The following is a 24,691-nucleotide window of genomic DNA, read 5'->3' on the forward strand; positions in this document are numbered from 1 at the left end:
CTTACATTGACAAACCTTCACCTATCAGGAAACTCAGCGATACAGAATGACTCCTGTCTGTGGACTCTGAATACTTACGGCTTTACCGTAATGATAACCACAGTGCCGGCAAAGAAAAAGACAGATGCACCCAACTTCTAGGCCTTCCCATCACTCCTCCTGATTACTTTTGCTTATTTTGAGCATCGACAAAATGGGGTAGCTCTTATCATAGATCTTTGCATAGCATTGATTCAAGTGTGTGTTGAAACAAGCCTGCTTCTGTGTAATTCATTTATATTACTAGCTCATACCTGCCTCTTCCCCCTTCCTTCGATCTTACATATCTCCAAGATGAGCATTTATCTTACTTTGCTCTCCTGTTCCTCTTCTGTTGTCAGTCTAGCAGGTGCTCTTTTCAGATTGCTTTCACTCTTCATTATTCATTTTGGGTCCCTTTCTACTTTTGCGGCCATTTTTATCCTTCTCTTTGTATGTACCTCAGGCGCCAAAGCCATCCATTTGTCAAAAACGTTTGGTACTATTTGTTTGTGGTTGTTTCCCCCTCAAACTGGGGCTTAGAAAATCCACCTGGTGAGCTCTTTCTTCTTTTTACTGGAAGAAAGAATCTCTATGCCTAGGAGAAGTTAGAAATCAGGACTGTCGTTTGTGTTAACACCTGCTCTAGACTTGATCCAACCGTTCTTCAGAGGTGCCCTATTTGGTTCTGAACAACATCACCAAATTGTTTCAACTTCAAGTCTACATGAATGCATTTCTATACACTGAAAATTAAAAATAATTTGTAAGCAGAACCTCTTTTGATCTAGCAATGACTTTTTTATTTTGCTGGTAGGAGGTGGCAGGGGAGCGGGGAGGAAGGAGAAAACATAGTTTAGCGATAAATTCAATTGAATTGTGTTTAAAACTGCATGGCCCTCAATTTTTCTGTTTCCCAAATTCCCAAGTTTCACTCACTTTAGGCTTGCATCTGGCAAGCTGTTAGTGTTGGGAATCACACAAAACTATGTAAGTGTGCAAAGACACTTCTTTATGCATTTTAAATTGCTACTGCTGGATAGACAGTCAAGTGAGGGTCACCCTTATCCTTTCAAAGTGATTTAAAGCCCACCAGCTGGCTGTGACTTGGAGATGATCTTAAACAATGTGCCACTGTGTATCTTCAGGGCAGGAAGACACCCACCATCAGCATCAGAAAGGCCTGTGACACCACCCAGGCAGGAGTGGCACAAAAGCTTCTCAATCAATAAAGGGCTCTTGATTAAACTTTAGTCAAAAAAATGCCATCTACATTTTAGGGACTTGTTATATACCATACTGCCAAGAAGATGTAGAAAGCCCTATTTGGTTTTTTAAAGGAAAACTGAAGAGATCTTAGAGAAAATAATCAATTCAACTTTTCATGTCCTCCTAGCCTTGGCACCTTACCTGTATTTGTATTTACATTGTATCTTTTTCTGAGTTACGAATATCAGAAGATTGTATTTCTTTGGCTTATTTGGCTTCACTTTATCATTATGAAATTGTGAAAATTTAAAGTGTTAGTCCTATTAGAATCAAGAATAATTTCTGTGCCTTTCCTTTATATGTGTTTATACATACACACATACATGTGTGTATTTGTACATATTTCTAGATAGATAACAATTTCTTTTTAAATGTTGTAGGATTTAGAGGAACCAAAACCTGGTTATAAGAAATGTAGAGTTATAGCCTGGGCCTGGTGGTTCACGCCTGTAATCCCAGCACTTTGGGAGGCCGAGGCGGATGGATTGCCTGAGCTCAGGAGTTTTGCAACCAGCCTGGGCAATACGGTGAAACCCTGTCTCTACTAAAATACAAAAAATTAGCTGGGCATGATGGTGCATGCCTGTAGTCCCTTGGGAGGCAGAGGCAGGAAAATTGCTTGAACTCCAAAGGCAGTGGTTACAGTGAGCCAAGATTGCACCTTTGCACTCCAGCCTGGGCAACAGAGTGAGACTCCATCTCAGAAAAAAAAAAAAAAAAAAGAAAAAGAAAAAGAAAAGAAAGAAAGAAAGAAACGTAGAATTACAAAAGGAAGGCTTACAAGAGAGGCACTGTGGACACAGTACTAACAGTCTGTATGTTACAGCATTTCCAAAGCCTGTTTTTGTAACATCATTTTCTAATTGAGCAGTTTATTTTTCATTTTAGTGAAATACTGTTGCAGTGGCCCAGCTTATAGACTTTTTAACTTCTATATCTGAATATATACAGCAGCATGAACTGACAACAAAATTCTTTCCATTTTAAAGTAAATATTTCCCATTTCTTTTGTTCTGTAGTTGTAAGTAAACATTCTGAGGAGGAAAATAAAGAGTATACATTGTCTGATTCAGAAATTAACTTTTCATCATTCAGGGATTTCTGCAGGGTGTGTGTTATGTTATCTATACCTCTGAACACATTTCGCTTCTTCATACTTCTATTATCAATTGGTTGTTGATTTTGTAAAATAAATTTTTAAAAAACATTACTCTACTTTATCCAGTATTTCTATAGTTTCAACATCACTATTCTGTACTATGTTTTTATTTTGTCTTATTTAAAACTGCAGCTACAATAGCTACAACTCTTTGAAAAGGTATTTAACTTAATATCGTGAGGAAGTAAATGTATGCTTTTTGGTAATAGCACAGACATGTTATCTATTGCTATCTGTGAGAGATTTTTCATACTCCTTGAAGAGTTAGTCAACAAAATAAAATGTTTTAGCACTATCACTATTCAGCAGAACATCAGATAGTTTTGCAAAAGTACATCAGATAGTTTTGCAAAAGTAAATTGGATATTTGAACAAAAGTTCATTACAATGTTATGAGATGTTCATTCTCTCCTGAGTAATATTTCTGTAAAAATCTTGTGAGGTATTTATCCCACTTTATAATTTCTTTTCTCTGCACATTTCTCCGCCTATCTTTCAAGACTACAGGGCACAGCACCTCACTAATTTTCTTTGCTCAGATTCCTTTGCCCATTCATATTTTGTCTCTGAAAGAGCATTACCTATATTATGTCTGCTCAGAGGTCTATAGAGTCATAGAAATTTCTGCTTCACTTCTTTTATCAGTTATTGATAATGGTGCTCCAGAACATATAATGCTTAAATGTTGGATTTTTAAAAAAATTTTCATCTTTAAGCAAGTTATTTTCTACAAGTAAAAATAATGAGCAACTGATTAAATAATATCCAACTCTTAAAGGGTGTTGATGTGATGGATCTCAGTACTGCCTAAATTAAAAATGGAACTTTAGAAATTGATATTTGGATTTAAGAACAGGAGAGTTAGCTATTTACATTTTTTTTCCACATTTTTCACATTCCTAAAAACTAGTTTAATAGTATTTTTTAAAATTATAAATACAGTATTTACTCAACAAAGCATTTAAAGAATAGGGAAAAAGTAATCCTCCACCACCCTGCTGAATCCCCATGTAAACACTCATGATTTGAAGGGTCGGGTATTACAAGTACCTTCTGCAGCCTTTGAGTCACGTTGATGCACTTGCATTTTTCTAACACAAATAGTACATATTACTCACCAATGAGAAAATTTTCTTTTTCAATTTTCAGAATTGTTAGGAATTTTGAAATTCATGAACACATGCGGAATTCTCTTCCTTCTATTAAGTGGATCTAGACCATTCACCACTGAGGATATGTAAAATTGCAGCTTACCCTTCCTATACTGATGGACACATACTTCTTCATAGTTCTATTATCAACTGGTTGTTTTAATAGGCAAATAAATGCAGCCAAATGAAATAATGCAGAATTGTCTCCAATTCTGCATTATTTCAAAGAACACAGAGTCGAAGACTCTTACCCATTTTTGTAGATATTTAAAAAGAATAGTCAAAGAAAGTAGAATTATTTGCCTGACTCTCATTTGTATTTAAGGTTTTAATAGATAGCGCAAATTGCTTTCAACAAATGGTTGACAATTTACTAACTTGCCAATAATATAGGAAACCTTTATTTGACACAGTTAAATAGTATTGCCTTTTTAATTTGTGCAGATGTAAAGAATTTAAAATGTTATCTTATTATTGTCTTTAATTGGTGAGCATCTTAGCCATATATTTAATGTGCATTTTTATTTATGTTTGATTTGACATGCCTCTTCATATTATTGTTATTCTTGGACTTTATTTTTCTTTTTGTAATTGATTTACATTTTTACAATCAATAGCTCTTTGAATGTTAGGGATATCCATCATGTGCCTATTAAAATTGTTGCCTGCATTTTCTCCAAATCTGTATTCATTGTTGAAAACAAATGTATTCTGTATTCATTTGTTTTTAGTGTCTGTTGCCAATCTGATGTTTCTATTTGCATTTATCAATCTTTTCCTTCATTGCTTCTGCAGGAAACTTTAAAAGTAGAGATCATCCAGATGATAGTTAAAAACATGCCTTTTGGTTGCCAGAATATGAAAATTGTTTGTTTTATTTCACAATAACTTCAAGTCTACATGAATGCATTTCTACACACTGAAAATTAAAAATAATTTGTAAGTGAAACCTCATTTGATCTAGCAATGAGTCCTTTATTTTGCTGGTGGGAGGTGGTAGGGGAAAGAAGGGAAATATAATTTAGTGACTGGTAAAGATAAATATCAGGCATCTATATTAACATATTTAGTGCTGGCCTCCCTTCAGGGTTAACTGTAAACAACATTGCATCCTTGTAGGCAACTAATTTTGCCATGAAATCTCAGATTACTAGGAATCCAAATATACTTTAAAAGGTTATTTGAAAAAAAAATGTGAATGCAGTTAAATTGTTATATATCCTCAATTCAGATAAATGTAAATATGGTGGTGGTGGTAGGGTTGGGGGAGGTTCAGGCTTATAGATTCAGTGACCTTACAATCAGAAAGTAAGCTTTTTGGCATGAATTTGTGAATCTTAAAAATCACAGGGCCATGAGGAGGTGGGACCTACTTACTCTTCAATTTCTATAAATTGTTTAGGCTTGCTTTTCTTGTTTTTAAAACCTCAACTATTAAATAAATAGGTCAATACTCTCCTTCACTTTAACCTGTGTAGGAATAAGTTGTTTCTTCTGCCAGAGCTATTCCAATCCCAATTCCTTAATACTTAGTCAGAAAGAAAATAATATATGAAAAGTCAAAAACAGAAAACTCACTAGCAAAGAAAGAACTGAAACTCTTATTCCTGTTTTTACACATACAAACACACATATAAAGGTCAAAATATACTAGATTTTGTGTATTTTGCATTGGAGAATTGTTTGCTACTGAAATACTCTTAGCAAGCTTTTATGGGACGCTACTATTTTAGTTGTAATGAATCCATAGAACTTAAATACTTAGGATGAGTTGATTTTATAAGATAATTACATCTTTAAAGCAATCACTTTTAGAGAGTAAAGACTATATAGTAAATTTCTAAATACTTCATACATCACAAAGTTCAAGAAAATAAAAAAACAAAACAGAAAAAGTAGAAAAAAATAAAAAAATAACTTTTTATTTATTTACTTATAGGCGTTTGGAATGCCCTGGATGTGGAAAGCGCATATCCTCAGAAACAATTAAGAAAAGTACACAGGTTTGTTTGTTTTTGTGTTTTCCCCTCAAGACACACATGTTTAGTACAAACTCTAGAAATGTTTGCTAACTAAATAATGCACATAATCCCTCTACTTTAACGCTTATATTTTAGCTATTTTACCCTACATTTATTTCTATACAGGTAAGATCTCAATTCTTCTTTGAATGATAAAGTGCAAAAACCAAGAAAGGGCAACCATAAGCTCTTCCTTTGAACTTTTCAGGTGTCGAAGGCCAGGAAACTGCAAGCTTACATATATTTATTAGTTGGAAGTCAGGTAGCTGCCTTCACTTTAGGGGAAAAGAAATCAACTTAGAACCTTCTAGATGGAAACTTTGCCCTTTTGCAGCTGCCTTTCCTTTTAGAAAACAAGTTAAAAGGTACCACTGGCCAGGTTAATTGACTTACAAGTGTGTCTTTTTAATAAGTGTCATAAAGTATGTCAGACTGCTGAAACTTGCTTTCAGTGCGTTTTTTTAAAAACTGTTGTCAACCAGATTAAAGTTTATTGTTCGCATGCACATTCGGTTTTCAGGAAGTAATGAAAGACACTGAATTGATTTGCCATGCGTAAGAGAAAGGGGTTGTGTCCTTTGCTCTCTCTCAATGTGCCTTTCCCTTTGAGGTCTCCTCCAAACTGTGCAGCCAGCAGAGGTTGTCTGGTGCCAGACGTTTCCATGTGCAGAACATCACTTGCACACTTTTATGTGTCTCCATTGAGAGACTTTCTGGAGGATGAAGAGTGCTACCTGAAAAGTGTTATCTTATTGTGTCTTCTGAATTTTAAAATAAAGTATTTTGAATATAATGACCTGTAAATGAATTTCTTTTTCCCTCAAGGACTTAGATTGTTTCAGAAAGAAATGTTTTCTTTGGTTTTTTGTTTGTTTTTGTTTTTGTTTTTGGAGGGGATGAAGTCTCGCTCTGTTGCCCAGGCTAGAGTGCAGTGGCCAGATCTCAGCTCACTGCAAACTCCGCCTCTTGGGTTCAAGCGATTCTCCTGCCTCAGCCTCCTGAGTAGCTGGGATTACAGGTGTGCGTAACCATACTCAGCTATTAAATGGCAGATATTTATGTTCATGTAAAGTCAACTTGACCCCCTTTACCCATAAAGTCTCAACCTGACCTTTACATCTCCATGTTCCCCTGAATGACTGCTTCCCAAAATAACCTAGAGCAGGTTTTGCTAAACAGACTCAAACTATTTGCTCTTGAAAGCATACTATTATCTTTGAAATTTCAGGAATGTAGGAAGGATGGAGGAGTTTCCAAGTGGTCACTGATGGTACAATTTGCTGTTTGCCAGACCAGTTCCATGTATGGTTATTCTGAAATCTTCAATCTTCAAACATTATTAGTGTGATTCTACATATAAACTTTAAGCTAAAGCGTTAGCCTTCCCCTCAAGGCTCAATTTGGCATAAAATATATCTGCAAAACATCAACCGATGAACTAGTTAAGTAGGCAGAGAATGGGATAGCTTATTTTCTGAGTCTGAGAAAGCCTCTGTTCCAATAATGCCTTCACTTTCTCATCCAACTTCACTGAAGTGAAGAACGCTATAACCAAACAAAAGGATTGGTATCAGAGCTAGAAACACCTCATTTCTACCCTGTGTCATAAGTGCTGTCCCTTGAGATTTATTTCTTTGGGTTAAATTATCATTAATCAAGATATATTTGTCATTTTCATGTCGTCTCTCTACATTAGAATCTAAACACCATGAAAATAATGGGCTTTGCACACTTCAGTGTCTCTATTGCCTGGCACAATTTAAACTTCAATAAATATTGGTGGGAAAAATGAAGTTTCTTCTTCTGTATGTTAGTTATCTCTGAAAAATACTTTTTTGTCCCCAATACTATAATGATAAGGGGGTTGTCCCTGTAACCATCTTCTCTGTGGATGAGACGAGGGCTGTTGCCACAGGATGGAGCAGGACACTCAGAAGGGTTATAAGTCACACAGAGGTGAGAGATTGCAGAAAAGCAGCAGCCAACTTCTCCATGTTAATGCAGAAGACTGTAGCTTCTCAGTGGTATCCAGTTCACAAAGAAGGTAGGGGTTAAAAAGCAGAAAGCTTAATCTAAATGCTGTGAAGTAACAGGGAAAGAGTAGCCATGAATAAAATTGGAAAAGAGGAGAGAGAGAGGAGACAAATGGAAACAGGAGGAGAACATACAGGACTTGCCAGTGTTCATAGAAGCCATAGTGCCTACAACTGATGGCTCTGTAGAGTAGCCAGATACCATATGGAATATCAAACGGTTTCAAGAACGCTTAAAACTTTTGAAACTAATACCTTAGAAGCATGACTAACCTCCGCTCTCCAAAGCTCTATGATTCCGGGTTTTCTTTCTGCTCTGGAGCTGATACTGGGTGAGTTAGGCATGGAGGATGCGGGGGCTGTATGTGTGCAAGGGGAGTTAGTGTGAGCACACCAGGTAAAGTGAGTCTCTTCTTGCTGGTTTGAAAGTGTGCTGATAGAGGGCCTCACCTGCCCTTTGGCCGTTGCTGAGCCCATACATTATACATTTTCCCCATCTACAGCATTGCTCTTGTCTAAAGTCAACTGTCCTTCTGGGGCTGGCAGAATATTTGGGGAGCCTTAAGTTAGCTCAAGGCTCGATTCAGCATCAAGCCAGCCTTGCCTTTTTGATGCTTTCAGTTCTGGTTCATGGGATTTTTCTTGGTCCTAAGCTAAGGGCTCCTCAGATTTAGCCCAAGTCTAGTCAAGTGTTTTATTGATTCTCACCCTAACCCTGTTCTCAGCATTTTCTTCTGGGTCAACTGCAGCTTCCAAACATCCTTGAAACTCACCAGCTGTATCCTACCACTGTTACTTTCTCAATGAAAAGCCATGGTAGTCTCAATCCAAAAGGATTATTGGAGTTTCTCTAATGATACCAGGTTTTCTTGATTTCTCTGTATTTATTTTCTGCTTCTCAAAGCACCAGATACCATAGTATAAAATGCATGAAATGGCTTGCAGTTCTTATGATCGTCTTTTCATATACTGTCTCACTTGTTTCCCCACAGCCTTGAGAGGTGGGCTAGACAGGGCTGGCATCCCAATTTATGAATTATAGACTAACGGCCACAGTTGACTTGGTCTGCTTCTGTACGCTTAGCCCTGATTCTGACTGGCACTCATGTTCTGCCCTCCTCAGTCCCTTCTGATTTAGGAAGAATGAGATGGGATTACCTAGGGAAAAAGTAATGGAAGAGGTGCCTTTTGAATTAATAGATTATTCTAGGTTGGAGAGTAGCAGAGACTAAAGAAAGGAAGCAATCAGCAGATTACAAGCTCTGAGAACAAGTGGCAGGGAGGGGCAATTTTGGGGGGGTTGGGATTCTTGAAGAAGTGGTAAGAGATAAGGATGAATAAGCACATGTTTGGGCACATGGGTGCACACGTGTGTGAGAGTATGTGTGTGTGTGAGCACTCTTGCACATATGTGTGAGGTAGGGAAGTCCATGAGGGATGGTGGTGGGATGGGTCCCAGGGCAACATTTCCTTCACAAACTTTCCAGCTGGCAATAACAGGGAGGGCAGTGTTACCACAGAAACAGCTCCAGCCTTGAAACCTAAAGACCTTGTTACTTTTCAGAGTGACCACTTGGGAGCTACATAGCACTTGGCAATACCACCTTTCTGAGGATCACCCTTGTGCCACATGAAATGAATGTGATAAAATAGCTGTTTCAGCAGCATATACAATTACAGGGCCCTCAACATAAAAATGAGATAATATGTTCGAAAGCACATCATAAGCTAGAAAGAGCTCTATAAAAATAATATTTTATTCTCATTTTGAGAAGTACTTTTAAAAGCCATGGTAAAAAAGCTAACATAGGCATTTGCCTGAGTACATTCACACACATGTGATTAAGTCCCTTGACTGGCCACTGTTAAAGTCCCTCATCTCTTTCCCCTGAGTTTGGATGGTTGTCCAGCACATCTTTTTACCACCCCAAGGCCTTCTGCCCTGTCTCCCCACACCGTGCAGGCTCCATAAGGCCCTTCCAGTGATGCCTTTTAGGATACCTATACCTTCTTGCCTTCTTCCTAACCTTGTGCCCAACCTTCATGAAAAACAAAGAGCCCTGCTTGTTGTTCTTCTCAGAACACAATCAACATAGCCAATTGGAATCTGCATGAATAATTTAACCTCCTGTCAGGGACTGGACAGAATCAGAAGATGCAGCGGCTTCCCAAAATTAATAAAGGCTTTTATAGAGCCATAAAAAGCCATAATTCAATCATTTTAAAAAGGGCAGTGAACACAATGCTTATTAAAGGCTGGGTGCCACTGAGGAGTATTTGGGGAGGCCAGGAATGCTCACTCAGCAGCAAAGGCCCCAACACACACCCACCCCCTTCTCTTGACAGGCAGATAACATGACCCAAGCATTTAACAAGCAATATTTACTGATGATTCTTCCCTGACTGGCTTAGTCATGGGACAGTACTAATAAAGAGGATGATTGAAAGAAGAGATGATTTTTTTCTTCTCTGAATGGTAAGCTATTGGGCTTGGAGTGGAAGAATCACTTATTTGCAAACAGAAGTTGTGTTTTTTCTTTTGTCTAGTCAGGCACATTAGGAGTAAATTTTGGCAGGCCTCCCTACCTGTGCTATATTCTTCTTTAAGTAACTTAAACCAGACAATTACAGTACTTGTTTTCTCTCTAGACTGGTTGCTCACTTGTAAAAGCAGAGGACAGCAACAGGTGTTAGCTTCTAGATGAAATATTCCTTTCAAGACACTGTACTCCATAGTCACTGTCCACAGTGGCTCAGTATGCCCAGCCAGGTTATTTAGATGGCTCCTCTATGACTGCAAGTTCCCCAGAATAAGACTAAGCCAACCACACTGTGCTGAGAACTCAAGACCAAGTTTGCCCAGTTGGCATACTGAACAAAGGTAGTTATGAGAGAGAAAATGGGAGCTGACAACGAACTGCTTCAGTTCAGAGAAAAGAGCATCTTTTAGCAGCTCTTTAACTTGGAGAAAAAGGGATTTTCTTCTTATAAATCACATGATGGTATAATTAATGGTGGCAACTTCCATAGTCTGGTCAATCACCTACTCTTATTTCCTAGGGCTTGGAGTTCTCATGTGTTCAGTAATTTCTCTCACCAGCCCACGGTGGCAAGTCTGCCTTTTGGAAGAGGCAAGGAGCAGGTGTAGGAACAGGGGCAGGTTAAACACTGTCCTTTTATCAAAGTGAATCAAGTCTCAGACCCCAAAGATCTCAGCAGGTTTGCTACAACCATGTCTCTTCATGCCCCATTTCTGACTTTACAATTTACTGGGACACATGTCCCAGGGTTGCCACAACGAATGAATTTTTAGCAAACAAAACATAAATAAATAACTAGATGTGCAGCCAAGATGGGCTCTCAGTGACTTGTCTGACCCACATAGCTCCCTGTGTAGTTTGCACTCCCAGCTACCTTTCCAGACATGAGGGAGTATGTCTTTGGGCACCACAGGTACTAAGTGATCTGTTCATTTGCCTAACATCAAATGACAAGTGCTAGTGCTCATATATCACAGCCTTTCTGGCAAGGATTAGATCACACGGGGCCAAAGTATTGCTAATAAGATCATGTATAATCAATAAGGGTCAGCTGACATCCTGTCAACTCACTCACTGTCACCAGAGGGGAGGCCGATTAGTTATCCAGAATCTAAACCAATGAGCAACACTCCATGAAGCTGCTGCCCCTCAAACATGCCAAGCTCTTACTAGCAGAGAAGATAGGTTCATGCATTCATTCAAGGATTCATTCCTCCCTTTGCCCATTCCAGAGATTTTTATTGATGTATCCGATCTAATTGATACTGCTGTTACAACCAGGAACCACCTAGAAAAAGTCCCATGCATTTGGAATTCTTCCTGGAGCATCCATATTCTAACAGGTGATGAAAAAAGGAGCAATTAAAGCAAAGAAAGAAGAAAGAAAAAAGGAAAGGGAAGAACTTTTGAGTCTTTCTATTTTGTGTTGTCCTATGTTAAGACTCTACCTGTTGTCTCACTTAATGGTTAAGTTTATTTGCCATTGGATCTCATGTTGTGTGTAATTGACAATTATACTATTTTTAATATAAAATTTAAATCTAACCTTCATCAACTTATAGTCATGCATTCTTATCAAATACATACAATTCTCATACTTTTTTATTGAGTCACAGAGTTATATTTATGGATATATATATGTTATGCATGCATATGGATATATATTATGCACATATATGCATATATATATATATTTTTAAAAATGATAGTGTTCTCAGTCATTTGGGGTACAAAATAAAGTCACATCTCTTAGCAAGTTTTACATAACTTTAAACTCCTATTTTGCCTATTATAAAAATGCCTATTTTCCTTCCCAAATCAACTTCATTTGCGTTCTTATATCCAGGAGACCTACTGTATCCAAATTGTAAGGATGTCATGAAAAGAATTCTATTGTGAGAGGGAAAAGACCAATGACATTTATTTTCCAGCCTTGGTGCCTAACTCTCATAGGCTTGAACTCCTACAACTATTATAACTCGCTCAGACTGTTGTCAAAATTGAGTTCCTTATAACTACAGACTGAGTTCCCTGTTTTCTTGCTGACTGTTGGCTGGAGGTCACTCTCAGCTCCTAGAGGCCTCCCTCAGATTCTCCTTCCTGGCTCTCTTACAGCATAGTAGCCACTTTATCAAAGTCAGCAGGAGAATTTCCCTTCATTTGGCTATAACAGAGTCTTATGTAAGATAACATAGTCATGGGAGTGATAATTTCATTATTTCATCATGAAAATGAACCTAATCAAATGAGTGGCCATTCCATTATATTCATAGGTCCTACTCACAGTCAAAGTCGGGAACTTATACAAGGTATGTGCAACAGGGGTTTGGAATTTTGGGGGCACCTAAGAATACTTTCTATGGCAAATACACATGCAACATTTTGTATATATTATAAGGGTATAAAACAATAAATTCTCACAAGCTTAATGCACTCATGTATCTATTTCAAGATAAAAAATCAGAATATTTGCAGAATCCCAGAAGCTCATCACTTGTTTCCTTCTGCTCACTACTACCACCACGCCCAAGATAATAACCGCCACCCTGACTTATGATACAACTCAGTTTTGCCTTTTTTTGGTTTATGTTACATACCTTAATATACACGTAAATGAAATTATACAATATAGCCTCATATTTCTAGAATCCTTTACTCAAAATATGTTCATTCTTCAGTGTTCCCTTTTGTGGATATTTTCACTCCACTGCTGATGGGCATTTCAATATGCAGATTGAAGGTGTTATAAGTACTGTTGTCGTGAAGATCCTAGGACATTCCTGTCTGTGAACCTACACGTGTACACCGTCTAAGTTGGACTTGCCCGGATTCAATCTCCATCTTCCCCTTGTAACCTGAGGTCAGTTACTTAACCTCTTGGTTTCCTTTCCTAATATGTAAAAACAAACAAGCAAATAATCAACCAAAAACAAAAAACAAGAATAACACTTTATCATAATGTTGTCTGTGTGGGAATGGGGAGGTGGGCCTAATCCACTCAATGAATATGCATTTTTCTAGGCATTAGGGATATAGCACTCAGCAAAATAGACAGAGTTTATGCCATCGTGGGACTCTATTATAGTTGCATGATTGGGTGGGATAAGTTAGAGGAAAAGCAAAAGTATGTAAGCAATATATATGGAATATTAGATACGTGCTATGGAGATCTACGAAGCAGGAAAGGGGGATCTGGAGTGCTGGGTGATATTAATTTAGGTTGTCAGGGATGCTCTCACTCCATGGTGGGGCATTTGAGCAAATACTAAAGGAAGGAAAACACCTTGTAGATATCTGAAGGAAGACTGTGCTTGGCAGAGAGCCTACGACATGCATATGTTTAGAGTATTTGGAGGGTAGAAAGAAGGCCAGGGTAGGATACAGGAGATCAGAAAGGTAAGGATTGCAAAGTGGTGAAGGTGGAGATTGAGTACAATCTTGTGGGTCACTGGAAGAGTTTTCCTCTGAAGATGAGAAACTACTGGAGAATTTGTTCAAAGAGAACTGTTTTCATAACATTAACAGAAGCTATGATGAGAGTATACTACATGAGGCATGATAAATGAAGAGAACCTGAATAATAAGGACAAAGAAGGTGTAAAGGGGCAGGAACATGTATATTTTAGTGTGTGTGAATGTGTTGTGCGTGTACATGTGTGAGAGAGCTGACCCTATGAACACGAACCATAGTAACTAATTTGGGAAAGCTTTTCAGAGGAGGTAGGTCTTTGAGTGTTTATTTTGAATTATAATATAAATAGAGGGATAGACAGGGCAGGATAATGCATTTCCCGATAAACATAAAGACTTAATGTCATCTCCTGTCTTTCCCATTTGAACTAAAATACACTATGGTCAAGTGATTCATTCTTCCCATGCTTACATGCTGTGATTCCTGCAGAAGTGGCTAAGTTTTCACCAAACCAGAAAACATTTAGTTAATAATCATAATCTACTAGTGAAACCACAGGAAACATCACTATCCTCATCATTATCTTTTTCATCAACAAACAATTTTCAATCATATAAGAACATTAAGAAATGTGGTAGATGAGGGAATTGTTTGGATTTTTTAAAAGTACATTTTCACTTTATTTATTTCAACCAGGGCTAGATATCCTTCTTGTATGACCAGTCCACTCAGTTGACACACTGTTTTAAATTTTCAAATACTTGAGACTGCACCTACTTACGTTTGCATTTCATTATTCCCTGTCTTTGCTTGTGTGGCTCTGAATCCTAGGATTCTATTAGAATGAGTATAGTTAGCATGCATTCCTCACATCTTCCAATTAAATGCAATATTTCCTGGTTTTTCATAGTAGTAGGTTTTCATGACTACTGTTGATAACGTTCTTGCTTCAATTTATGGCATATTTTACACTCTTAAAACTAGACTTTTAAAAAGTGCATTAACTTTTTGAGATGCTATTTCCCCACATATACCCTGAGGAGCATTTCTTATCTGAATATATTATGATCAGTCGACCCTAGACGTTTGCCGATTTCTTTCCTACATGTCATACTTGGCTCCAGTCCCAGACAAGGTCCAGAATAACTTCTGCCTGCCTTGGTTGCTAAGAGCAAAATGTAAAGAGAGTTATTCTCTCACAACATGTGTGTACTGTGCCTCAGTAATTCCAGATTTGGTGTCCTGTCTTTATAAAGCAATTTACATTTCTTTTTAAATTAATGCTCTCTCCTTTGATTAGTCCATCATAGCTGGGGAAAAAATTAAAAAGCTTTCCATCTCATCTATATCTCGGGCACATAGCCTCATGCCAGTGGTCTGAGATCACTTATTATTTCCCCATCTGTCATTAATTTTAATCTAGGACATCTTTGTGGAGGGGATAGAACTGCATACATTTGCTTCTTCAGACATCATGCCCTTCCTTGTCCATTTGATTTAATCAATCAGTGTCCATGTGTGGACTGTATAGTTCTTCCCTGTAATTTCACAGCCTGTCAGTCACTTGTCATAAGCAAACTGATCATCAACCCCAAAAGGCCTGGACACCGAGTGGTCTCTCTGACAGTGTCTGGGTTTCCTTCACGGCCTTTACTCCACAGAAATCTTAAGACATACACACTGACCCCACCAGGCCTGTCTTGTCACCACAGGTAGATACTACTTCTCTAAAGCATGCTAATCATGAATGTAGTTCAATACAATGAGGAGCAGTGAACTGATATAAATACATACACGCATACATAAAATAAGGTCTTTCTTTCCACAGTCAGAGGCAAAGCCTGAAGTGCAAATAGGACCCAGTCAACGTGTGGATGGCAATTTAACCACTTCTAAAAAAGCATAGTAATAATTGTGTGCAATTAATACACAGTGAATTTAAAATATAATAACAATTGTACTTTTTAGTTTTAGTGATATTACCATGATATGTAATTAGTTTTTTAAGTCAGTTGGCCAAAATTTCATGAGATTTATGTTGTTCTAGAATGGTTAGGTTGCATCTAGAGCAGAATTCAATTTGCAAAAACACATATAAAGACATGGAAAATCTAGGGTGAATCTTCAGAAAAAAGACTTTGAAAACTGAGACCAAGAAGAATGATTGAGAGTAATTGGATCCAGAAAGAAAAATCCTTGGAAGGTTCTTCAAAATCTCTAGTGCTGTTATTTGGAGAAGGGCAGATGTCGATTTTATCTTACTCCAAAAAAAAAGAACTCACTTACTTATTTATCTGAGATTTATGATCATCTAGGTCAGTAATCTAGGGATTTAGATTAAGTGAGAGAAAAATTAGCAAGAGAAGACTGGTTTGGGATAGATGACGTAAGGCCTTCTAAGTCAATGTAGGCACTTTTAACCTGAATGACATGAGGTGACACTGCAGGGTTTTGAGCAGAGGAGTAACATCATCTGGTATATTTCCTTTGGCTCATTCTTGATGTTAGATTGAGATAGACTGTGCAGAGACAAAGTCAGCAAAGGGAAAAATATTTAGGGAGCTTTGGCAGTAAATCGGAAGGTTGGTAGTTAACTTGCACCATGTAGTCACAGTGACCATAGTGATGTGGTGTATAACACAAAGAAGAGTAAGGATGACTATGAATAGTTAAGGTCTTTAGGTCAGAAGTTTTAGAGCAAGAAACGAAGTTTGGAAGAAAACTCAGAGATCTCTTCTTACATCATTACTAAACAACATTTTGGAAAAAAATTACAATGCTGTACCATGTCCTGTTCTAAATATTGGGTAACAGTAAAATATGGACACTTTCCTCAAAGAGATAATATAGTTTTGGAAAGAAAAAGATGCAAATAATGTAATGTGATGCTAGAATGAAAAAAGGTGCCACATAGATCCAAATGAACAAATACTACTATTTATTTACTGTAGAAACATGGGTATATATTTTTTCAGAGCATCGTTTTCTTATTTGTAAAATGAAGATAAATTTTTGTATTTTATATGCCTGTTATGAGAACTAATGATTCAATGGTTATGCAGCATCTACCATTTTCTCTCTCTCTGCTGTGATGCATCAGAACTACCTTTGTTCCCTTCTCTTCCCTGCCCTTTTCACCACACATATCTACCCAAAGCAGCCCCATCAACCTCCACACCTCACTCACTCATTTCTACCTTCTCTATTTTGGTCTGACCAACCCCCCTACAGATGGATTATCTTTCTGCCTCCTTGTTCAATGTGAAAACTGGCTGACATCTGATAGTGCAACTGCTTTGGAGCCATTTTATAATGGACATTGCTCCTTGTCTCAGTCCCCCAAACAGAGGTGTTTCAATAAAACTTATTATTTACTCTGAAGTGAGGCTGAGAAACGACAAATTTGTCACTATTTCCCAAGAATGTATGTTGGGTGTTCTCCCACCCTTAATGTTCTTTCTGCTAGCTAGTAGCACCCAGAAGACACGTGAGCATGTGATACTTTGTCCCTGGGCAGAGTGGCCTCAGATGGCCTCGACTACAGTTTCTTTGCTTTTGTACCAGGAGATTTTGTACTCAGCAGGTGGTCACTGTGAATTTGTTGAATAAAAAGATCTTAATGTTCTTTACCTACAGTCTTTAAGTTCATCCTTGATTATCTCAGAATTTATATCAGGATCTCTTCTAGACATTTTAGCTGCGTTATTTGATTTCACTGGCTTTAAAGAGTGTCGTTTCCAGTCTATTTCTACTTCACATGTCTTAAAGTGAAATTGCTGCAACTTAAACATCCCGAATTTAAAATTCCCTGAAGGTAAGTAACACTTGTCCTCAAGTTTAATGAAAAATAAAGCAAAATGAAAGTAAAATGAGTATTTCTCATCGCCTCATGCATCTTGGTTATGAGACCTGCACATTGAGTGTTAGATTCCATTGTATGGTGGTTTCACTCTGGGATTCCACCAAAAGGAATCTGTAGGGGAGAACTATACAGAACACAGAACAAACAGTGCCCTCTTTTTAATCTATCTTTTTTAGGAATGAGTTACTAAAAAGGGTAAAATGAGTTACATTTAAGCTATGAGCAAAATGACATCTATGGGCTGTCAGAACTCATGAAACAGCAAAAGGAGCTGGGCATAGTGGCTCACACCTGTAATCCAGCATTTTGGGAGGCTGAGGTGGGCAGATCACTTGAGGTCAGGAATTCAAACCTGGCCCACATGGCAAAATCTTGTCTCTACCAAGAAACAAAAATTAGCCTGGCATGGTAGCAGGGACCTATACTCCCAGCTGTTTGGGAGTCTGAGGCAAGAGAATCGCTTAAACCCAGGAGGCAGAGGTTGTAGTGAGCTGAGATGGCACCACTGTACTCCAGCCTGGGTGACAGAGTGAAACCCTGTCTCAAAACAAACAAACGAAACAACCAAAAGAATACCATAAATAAGAATGATTTTCAATGCCGAGACTAAAATTTCCCAATGCCATCACCCTTCACAGTGAAGCTTTCTTTAACTGTTCTCTCAGAACTCCAGCATTCCATTGCCCTCTTTCTAAACTTCAGTGTTCCTGGTAGCACGTCATTAATAGCTGTGATTTGCTCACTGCAACAGTAAGATCTGAGTACAACTGGAGACCATGTCTACTACCAAACTTCAGAGTCTCATCTGCTGCAACCACATTCCGCATCTTTTCTAAATCTCCAGTGTCCCCTTAGCCTTTCAGCCCATTTCCACTTTCCCATACCCTAACAGCAAGTTCTCTTTTTGAGTAAGTTAGCTAGAGTTTTATTTATATATTTTTTTCTATGTTTGATTGCAACCGAAGAACCCTCACTGATACAGAGCAATAAGTATGGCTTTTTAATTACAACCTCCACAGGCCTTGGGCCTAGGGGGCATTGCGTAAATGTTTATTTAATGAGTGAATGAATAAAAGTGATTTTAGTATAGCAGAAAAGATGAGACAACATAAATGAGCATTCAGACTGAGCTGAAAATGGACCTGCTTTGTCCTTGTTTCCTTTGAAAACACTTTCTCTCCTCCCTGTCATTTTTTCCTGCCCTGGTTTCTGGCTTTCAGTTGTAATTTGCTTTAAAGATAATACTGCCATGTTTCTTTGAACTGAAACTATCCAGCAATTTATGGCCAAATTTAAGTTTGGCATAACAGGCTTAATGTTCAGCTTTCCATCTGTATTCTGTGCTTGGCAAAAACCCAAGGAAACTTGGGAATTTATGCTCCTGAATTTTATAAACCAGTAAACACAAAGGTATTGGAATTGTATATCTTAGCATGAAACATTTTATCTTGTGCATAAGAAATATCAAATTGGACTGTAGTGTAGGCAGCTCAGGGATTTGTGCTACTTCCTCCCTTTAGAAATGTTCTTATTTAAGAACCAATGTCTGTAGGAAGCGTTGATAAATAAAAACAACGGTTTACTTTGTTCAGTGTTCCCAGCTTGTCAAGCTATTTTCAAATGGATTCTATCATGTTGTCTTTCCATTGGCCCTAAAATAGTTGGAGTTTGAATTATGATTCCATTTTATAGAGAAGAATGACAGAGCCCTGAAGAACTGAAGTGATCCCAGAAATCCATAGCTGGTTAATACAAAGCCAAGACCAGAATTTAGATTTTCTTTGTTCTAACCACTAAATGTAAAGTTAATTTATTTTTTGATTCATTCAAAAAAATAAAACAAAATAAAACACTTTACCAATAGAGTTTTATTTTGTTGTTTACTTTTTCACTTACCCTGTGCCAGATATGGTATTGGTTCTGGGACAGTGCTGTGAACAAAATAGATGGAATCTCTGCTCTTAGTCTTAATATGGAGACAGCTGGGCATGGGACTGAATAGTTTCTAAGACCTGAGAACTTTGATTAATCTTTTGAAAACCTCAACCAAGCCCATTCTGAATATGGATGACATTGGCCTTAATGGTGTGACTGATCTGCATGATAATCAAAAAGCTGTCGGAGGTCAATCTCTCATTGTGTGTATTAAGACAATTATAATTAAGTGTCTTCATCCTCTGAGCACATGCTTTCTAACACGTATGCTTCCCTAAACACGTTTGCTCCATGGAGCTTTATTTCGGTGACATTGTCAATAATATTGTTGTTCTCCATCACCACTCCTAACAAATTCAAGTTTATATCAGGGCATATGATCCTTCTATAGGCTGACAATCAGCCTTACCTTTGCTTCACCTCTGAGACCTGATTATAAAAGCCCAATGCTGGGTTAAGAGGCAACCTCAAGTGGAGAAATATTGCATCAGTAGCAAGATATAATAAATATGCAAATCTCTTTTTGTAGAAGCTTTATTCCTGGCCATCTAATAATGTCTCCATATTTCTTCATGTTATTATTCTCTCTGCTGCAAGGGGGAGGAGGCTGCTTCTGCAGCAGTGCCGTTCTGCCTTCCCACCTGTTTACATTTACTATATGGCTGCCTAGGGAACCCTGCAGAAAATAATGCTTGTGTGAGCCATTTAGTTGACTACATGTCAAAAAGTAATTTGAATCAAAGAGTCACTAACTTAATTGATGGTGATGGCTCCATCCAAAAACAACCAAAGAAATTGATGTTGTGCAAATTGCACATATATTGCTCTTGAATTTGTGAGCATATTCTTGTTTGCCTTGACAGGATTCAAATTATCTTTCGGACAGCTCGACACATTACTTAAGATGTGCCTGCATGTGAATTTTAGCTGCTAAAGGGGGCAATAACAACCTTCCTGTGAAATTAATTCTCATGACTTCAACTTCATCTTGCCATTTCTTTTACTCATTCCTCGCACATACCCCTTCTATTCCATTACAATTTGTATTTTAACCGCTAAGTCACTCTAGTCACCACGGAATACAGACCTATTGTCTTTGCAGATTCTATCGAGACCTGAGGTCTTGAGAAGCAAATGATGATGCATTATAGTCAATAGAATAATTTTTAATTCTTCAGATAAATATCCGTCAATGCCACTGGGCCCGAGTTTTGAAGTGTCATTGAGTCCCATTTCAGGGATGGAGATCTTCAGCAATGCAAAATAAGTTAATTTCCCAATCAGCCTACTCATCTCTGAGAATCAATAGTTAGATTCTTGGCTATAGAGGCTAGCCCGACAGTCACTCCTCCAGAATATAAGGCCAAGAAATGGGTCAGAATAAGGAACAAACTCAGACTGAAGCACTTGTAATTGTCTATGTGAGGATGTAAGACTCTTAAGAATCTCTCTCATCAGTGGTGCTGTCCTAGGCATTTTCAGTGAGTGCCAACTCCAGCAGACAGCAAAGGGAAGAGAGTAGGGAAGAAAGTACTGGCTGAGAGGGGAAGAAAGCTTCCAAGTATTCTTCAGACATTGAGGAGCTTTCAGACATGACACACTGACTCTCTTCAGGCAAGGTGGTAGTTCGAGAAGATTAGTTGCTGTTCAGTATTAGAGGCTGGAGTTATTGACAGGTCAGGAGGAAGGAAAATTGGATGGCATCCTCTTTGTTCTGCCTAGTTCTCTGCTCCTGGTGATCACCCCATGGAGCTCCAGATATCCATGTTCAACATAACTTGAACATCAAAGGACTACATAGTATTCAAGGGTTCTTAGTATATTTTACATTCCAAAACTATGCTTGTAGCAGGTTTAATATACACAGTAACAAAAGTCAGTTTTATAAAAATTAAACTTTATTTTTTTAAAACTGAAGTCAACTTTGCTCTGGAGCCTCATCCATGCAGATGATGGAAATTTTGATTTGCCAGCTCAAGCTAACTTTACTTCTACATTTTCTTTCTGCCAGGAGATAATCTAAATTGCCAAAGAGTAGGAGAGATGTTTTAAAGGTGAGGCATCCACCTTTTATCACTGCTAAGCTGGTTGGTTACTGCAGCTGACTCTCATGCACATAGAGTAGTCTTTTTTCTTTGGTAATACCTGATAATTGCTTGTAGGTCAAGCTTGGGCAGCTGACTTACCCACATAGCTTGTCTCTTATTGCTCATACTCGGAAGCCTGGCTTCCTCCCTCAGCTTCTTCTGAGAAGCTGCCCCATCACACACCATACCAGACACTTAGCTCTTTCCTCCCTCTAGCTCTCGTGATGACTCACAGAGACCTCTTAGCTATTCCTCATGCTCTGTGATGCCAAAAGGAACTCAGCTTTGGAAATCAGAGCTCCCTCTCCTCTCCCATCCTCTTTCTCTCTCCTTCCAGATCTACCTGATGCTGCTACAGTCTGTCTCAGCCTTCTCATTTTTAATATAAGGCTCTTCCAGTGGCTTTCTCCATGACAGTCACAGAAAGAAGGAGAGGGTTAATTGCTATGAGTGTTCATTGATCCTGTGGTCCAATAAGTTCTTACTCTCCTCTCCTAGTTCACTCTTGGCCTACTAACTTCACCCCATCCCAGGAAGAGTCTTAACTCTCTTCCACTCTTCTCTTTCCCACTACCCTACCATTCTGGGATTTTGGAGCATAAACCCTAAATATACTCAAACTTTACTGTGTAAACATTAAATGTAGCATATTCTAGCTCAAAATTTTAGTTCTGGAATAAGCGATTTTGCTTCCAAACTAATTTTCTACTACAGACTTTGTAGCATAGAGTTTAAACTCAATTTTAAATCTTAAAGCTGAACAATATTATTTGATACCACAAATCACAAACATTGCTTAGTCTTTGCCCATAAATATGCAGCATAGCTTTCACAGTTGAGAAAAGGAAATTGACTGTTTACTTCTGATCTATTTGTCCACATTCCAGGGCTATTGCTTTCCTGGGAGGACCCCACCATATATCAGGGTTTCAGAGATGCAGATAGTGAGTTAGCCTGGCTTCACCCACCCTAAACTTCACATCAGTCCTATGATGCTCCTGCACGATCACCCTTTCAATAACTGCACTTAATACAGGCTTGGGTCTCTCCATCTAAGCCTGTGATTTGCTTAGGCTACCTGTCTATGATAGATACTGCCATCGTTTATTATGATACTATGAACAGCCTCTTGACAATTCCTCCCACAAATCTGCCCCACTTTGAACTTTGAGCAGGACCACCTATCCTCCACACTATCCAGAATGGATGTCGGCAAAGCTCCCTGACTACACACACATTATCCATGTAGAATTGAATCATGGTAAAATTCTTTCATTTAAAATGGAAAAGGAACTTTAACATTTTAGTATTCTTTGATTCCTTCAGCCATTTAAACAAGGGCTTATCAAGTTTTAATGGGCATGTGAACTATGTGGGATCTTGTTAAAACGCAGATCTCTACTCAGTAAGTCTGGGGTGGGGCCAAAGATTCAAACAAGTTCCCACATAATATCGATGCTACTCCATGGACCAAAGGCTCTATAAACTACACATTGTTTATTTCAATTTTCTTTCAATATGCCTCACATATTATTCTATTATCATTTTCTAACAACTCCCTCTAATTACTCAGCTATTATGCATTTGAAGTAATCCAAAATAAATGGTATTTTTCTTTAATATAAAAATTGCTTAGACATGTATATTTTTAATAAAGTTTCTATTTGTTCCTAGCCAATTGTGCACACATTGTGAGTATAAATAATTGTCCATTTACTTCCATAAAACAACACACTTCATACAATGTGTTAAAGAAAATGTTTTAAAGCCCTTTCTTCAGCAAAGCCATTTTCTTATGCATACAGTGACATTTAAATGTATGAAAGCAATCCAATGAAAAAACCACCTTCATTCTAGGTGAAAAGTCACATCAGTGTGAGCATTTGAGTTAAGTCTGCGTCATTTACTTTTGTCCCATACATAGGCAGCACTTGTTTGCATCAGTCAGTACAACCCTGCCTGTTCTCTGGTCTAAGTAAGAAAGTCAGAGTCCCTGTCAGTCTCATCTCCACAAGGGGCTGGGATGGCTGCTGCTGCTTGCTGACTCCCCATCTGCCTGCTCTGACCTTAGGTGTGTTTGACCTCCTCAGTCATCGCCCCTGTACTTGGATCTTCCTGTCTTTCTGCCCCGCCCCCTGGAAACTACATTCCTCATCCTATCTGCCCACCCCTTACAGCCCCTCACCCTGTCCTGCACCTATACAGAGTGGAAGCAGGTAGGTTAGGGTTGGGGAGAGATGACAGAGAAGCAAAGGGACTTAAAAAGAAATGACCAAATATCCAGTAAGTGCCAAGTGCTGTGCTTTGTGTGACTCTACAGAAAGTGGCCGCACCACTACACAAAACAAACTGAGAGTCTGCCTGTTAAATTAATTTTTCATTTCAAAGGAAATTATGATGGAAAAATGAAACCCATTGTGCCTTTTCTCTTTCAAGTGACATCTCCCAAGCATGATTTGCTGTTTGGCTGTCAGCGAAAAATGCCAAGCACAGATCTAGTGTGTGCACTTTAAAGGTGTAAGACCTTTTACTGGGCTAGAACAACACCACCACAAAGCAAAACCCATCTTTTCTGCCACTGTCAGCAGGCAAAGGCTGCCAAACAGGAAAGGTTTGCATAATAAAGCGCCCAAATGTTAATCCATTTTTATAACCATACTTGACCCCAAACTTCTTACGAGCTTCTGAAATATTGAGATAACTCTTTGCTTGCTTGCTCTACCTTCCTTTACAAAATGAAGGAAGCCTAGAAAAAGAGAATTAGCTGATGCCACAGTAAGAGTGACACTCTTGTTTAGGGCAGGAAAATAGTGGTGCAGGATGGAAGGGCCAGGGTCTGGTCAAAGGAGGTCTGATCACCCTGTTGCATGAACTTGAGGGAAGTCTCAGGGGTCTCTGGATCACTACTTATGAAATTAAGGTAACTCAAAGGCTCCTTCCAATATGGCAGTAAGGTCTGAAAATTTGTTTGTTTTTAATTGACAAAGACTACAATAGCATATATTAATAAATACACACAGAAATAGATATTTCTCAGAAATTTCTCTCTAATTATGATCAAATCAAACATGAATACTTGTTTAGCATTGCTTACCCGGGAATGAGGAAAATTTTTATTTCTTGGTTTCCTGAAAGTCTTGCTAAACTTCTGCCTTAGTAGAAAGGAGTCATGTATAATAGAGCCCGTAATTCATAAATAGATTT

General features: G+C 38.2%; 1 long non-coding RNA gene across 1 annotated transcript in view; it reads right to left on the bottom strand.

Annotated features, from left to right (window-relative positions):
* LOC141580934 (uncharacterized) overlaps nt 1–24,691 on the bottom strand; it is a 287,460-nt gene that overhangs the window by 163,976 nt on the left and 98,793 nt on the right. The gene's annotated exons all lie outside the window — the stretch shown is intronic.

Source organism: Saimiri boliviensis, chromosome 13, assembly GCF_048565385.1.
Source record: "Saimiri boliviensis isolate mSaiBol1 chromosome 13, mSaiBol1.pri, whole genome shotgun sequence".
Lineage (NCBI taxonomy): Eukaryota > Metazoa > Chordata > Mammalia > Primates > Cebidae > Saimiri > Saimiri boliviensis.